Consider the following 3,632-nt stretch of genomic DNA (forward strand, 5'->3'; position numbering starts at 1 on the left):
TCTATGAAACATCCAACATGCGAATAGGCCGTTAAACCTAAAAGAAAAAAATCACGATGTTATGAAAACCATACGTCCATATAATTGTTTGGGATATGATATGTATAACTGCCACGAAACTGTAAAAATGTCAGCAAATAACTTCCAGCAACCCTATAACTATGAGAAATCATGGCTACGTGGCGGTGCTTATTGCACTTGGAGGAGTCAATATTGTTTGCACAAGTAGCGCTCTTTTGACCTAAGTTGTTTTCAGGATAACATTCGTCAATATCTAATTAGTAGCCACAAGCTCATCTGCGTCTGATTTTCTATTATGTTTTAACCAATGACAGTATATAATAATTCTTTACCTGTACAGTTTACGCCGTTTCCAGTATACCTAGATCTGCAAGTGCAGGTGAAGGACCCAGCGGTATTCGCGCACGTGGCATTCGCATGACAATTGTGTACATCAAGAGAGCACTCGTCGATGTCTAAAAGATAAAGAAACAAAAAAGAGACAAATGTTCTGTGATATGTAATTTTTTAAAAAGAGTAATGTATTGCTGTTGCATACCTAAGCAGTTCTGTACTCCGTCACCGGCAAACCCAACTTTACACGCACAGCTAAATGAGGCAATAGTGTTTTTGCACGTGGCGCTCGTGTTGTAGAGGTATTGCATACAACTAAATCGTGCAGTCTAAATTAGCCATTTAAGAAGAAGCAGTTATTGCAGTCGATGATATAGATACTGGGAAATAACATAACCAATATTTTATAATCGCCTGAGTTAATTGTTGGAGACTGTCGATCAATTTCGTTTTAAACCGAACTTAATATATGAGCTACGAACATGCTATAGAAATGCTATTACACCGCAAAATGCAATAACTTTCGCGCAAAATGTAATCTTAACGCGAAATGTAATAACTGTCAACGCAAAATGTAATCTTAAAGCGAAATCAACTTTTAGCTTTTAGTCAATAGATAAAGTTCTTACATTATGAGTAATACATTTGGCGTTGAATATTTTGTTGCAATTCGCATTGAAAAGTTGTAAATTTTAGCGTTCCTTACTTAAATTAAATTTTGAGAATTAACAGTTATATCACTACTAATAACGGTTGATGGTTTTCGTTACCTGCGCATTCATCAATATCTTAGTAATGTCAATAAATACTTTTTAATACACATTTAAATAATAATTGCAGTATTTATAACATGCAATCTTTTTATGTTTTACGTATGGTGGCGTTTTGGTGGGTGGTGGAACATGATGCATAATGAAAGTGCAGGGAAGGGGGGTTCTACACAAGTTTATGCTGAAAAAAGGTCATGCTGGCTCCGCTTTTAGGCAGTGCCTAAATCAGTATAATATTCTTATAGATAATGGAAATAACTTAGGATAATATCAAACACAAGTTTAATGGTGTAATTTTCAGTGCTCTTGTATGTGGTTTGTTTGCCTTTTTTTTCGTTTTTAGGTAGTAAATTTTACGTGTTTTTTCCTGCAAAATGTAATCTCAAATATCGAGATGTAATAGATTTCACACAAGATGTATTATAACTACTAATATCGGTTGTTGGTTCATTACCTGCGCAGTTTATTCCGTCTCCTGTATACCCAGGTTTACATGTGCATGCGAAGGAGCCAATGGTGTTTGCACAAGAAGCATGGTCCCGGTGGCAATTGTTGCTTCCAGAAGAGCACTCCTCAATATCTAAGAAAGAAACACAAGCTAAATTATGATACCAATAGCGCAATCTGTAAAGCACAAGTACACAGTGTCATGAATATTGCGAACTATGAAATTTCTCTATACCTATGAAGCTCCGCATCGCGCTTCTAACAGAAGCAGTTCTTGCAGTGATATATGGGTGATAAGTTTATCAATATCTTATAATCGCAAGTGATAATTGCTGGAGTCTGTCGATCAAACTTATTTCGTCTAAAACTGTACTTAATGTATATGAGTTTCGGACATGCTATAGTAATTCATAGATCCGACGCGCGCACGAATATCCAATCAGAAATCGGCAAATAGAAGCTAGCGAAGTGCAACCCACAAATTGTGGAACATATCGGATGAGGTCAGTGAGTCCTGCTGGAATTTATCTAAAATAAATACTTTTATAGGGGTTTTCCTGTGACTTGGGAAAAAAAACACGGTCACCTAACATGAAGGAAACTCGTCTTGTTTTTGGTGAAAATCTTGTCCTCGAGAAGCATAGAAATAGATAACTACGAGTTTTGATTGTTTAATAAAAACGGCACAAATCCTGCTCAAAATACGAAAACTTGGGAATGATAAAATATAGCGGTGCTCTCTTCGGTAGGTACTATCTGTTTATGTGTTTTCAAAGCTATTTTTGTCTACTTGCAGTGATTTTGTTGCGGGGAAGTAGAAGAGAAAGCCGAATTCTCTGTTCACGCTTTCCTTCTAAACTACAAGTTTTATCACCAAACGTCGAGATTTACAGCAAAAATACCAACGACAGTCTAATTCTTATATATAATTGAAGTAACCTATGATAATATCAAACACAAGTTTAATGGTGGAATATACACTGCGCTTGTATGTGGTTTGTTTGCCTTTTTGTTTTTTGTTTCTAGGTAGTAGATTTTACGTGTTTTTCTGCAAAATGTAATCTTAACGCAAAATGTAAAAATTTTCACGCTAAATGTAATCTTAAAACGAAGTGTCATAAATTCACTTTAAAATGTCATCTATACGCGAAATGTTATAACTTTCAGGGAAAATGTACTTCTAACACAAAATGTAATAACCCTCAACGCTAAATGTAATCATACACGAAAGGCAACAACCTTAAACGCTAAATGTGATAAAACTAAAATATTCTATTGACTGATATAAAAGTAAACTAGTTTACTTTTAGCTTTTAGTCAATAGATAAACTTATTACATCATGCGTAATACCTTTGGCGTTAAATATTTTGTTGCACTTCGCGTTGAACAGTTGAAACTTTTAGCGTTCTTTACTTAAATTACATTTTGCGAATTAACAGTATTATTATTACTAATATCGGTTGGTGGTTCATTACCTTCGCAGCTTACTCCGTTTCCTGTATACCCAGGTTTACATGTGCATGCGAAAGAGCCAATTGTGTTTGCACAAGTAGCGTCCTGGTGACAATTGTAATGTCCAGGATAACACTCATCAACATCTACGAAAGAAGCACAAAAATAGCTTTAATGATGTTCTATATATTCTCTAATCTCTGAATACCGCTTTTACCTGTTTCACATGCGGAACCGCTGTGTCCCTGTGGACACTCACATCTGTATCTTGGATTCCCCTTTAACTCAACGCAGGTCATGTTGGCCGAGGGACAAGGATTTGGAACGCAAACCTCCTAAGAAAAAGAAAAAAAACACAGCATTTCTACTAGCCTTAGCCTAGCTATCGTATAAATGTGGTGACTCCAGAATAAACTCCGTAGACTTAGCATAGATGCAGCGTCAACGGTGGGGCGTTTTAATATACAGATAATCAATTAATGAAATTTAAGCAGATCGTAAAACTGTGCCTTTATTAGGACGGTTTGCAATGAAGCGCCTACCCTATTCAGACTGGGCTATTTTGAGCTGTCTGTAACTCGGGGGGGAGGGGGCTAACAGGGCCCCCG

At 36.4% G+C, this 3,632-nt stretch overlaps 1 long non-coding RNA gene across 2 annotated transcripts; it reads right to left on the reverse strand.

The window, feature by feature from the left end:
• Positions 1–366: 366 nt before the first annotated feature.
• On the reverse strand, positions 367–3,166 carry LOC125570296. 2 transcript variants are annotated; one of them, XR_007312652.1, is made up of 3 exons: positions 3,048–3,166; positions 1,579–1,704; positions 367–476 (listed from the first exon to the last, which is right to left on the reverse strand). It is a non-coding gene; the product is annotated as an uncharacterized LOC125570296 (long non-coding RNA). The 2 variants fall into 2 exon arrangements; XR_007312651.1 differs by lacking the exon at positions 367–476 and having other exon boundaries at positions 1,467–1,704.
• Positions 3,167–3,632: the final 466 nt, after the last annotated feature.

The sequence above is a fragment of the Nematostella vectensis genome, chromosome 8, assembly GCF_932526225.1.
Source record: "Nematostella vectensis chromosome 8, jaNemVect1.1, whole genome shotgun sequence".
Lineage (NCBI taxonomy): Eukaryota > Metazoa > Cnidaria > Anthozoa > Actiniaria > Edwardsiidae > Nematostella > Nematostella vectensis.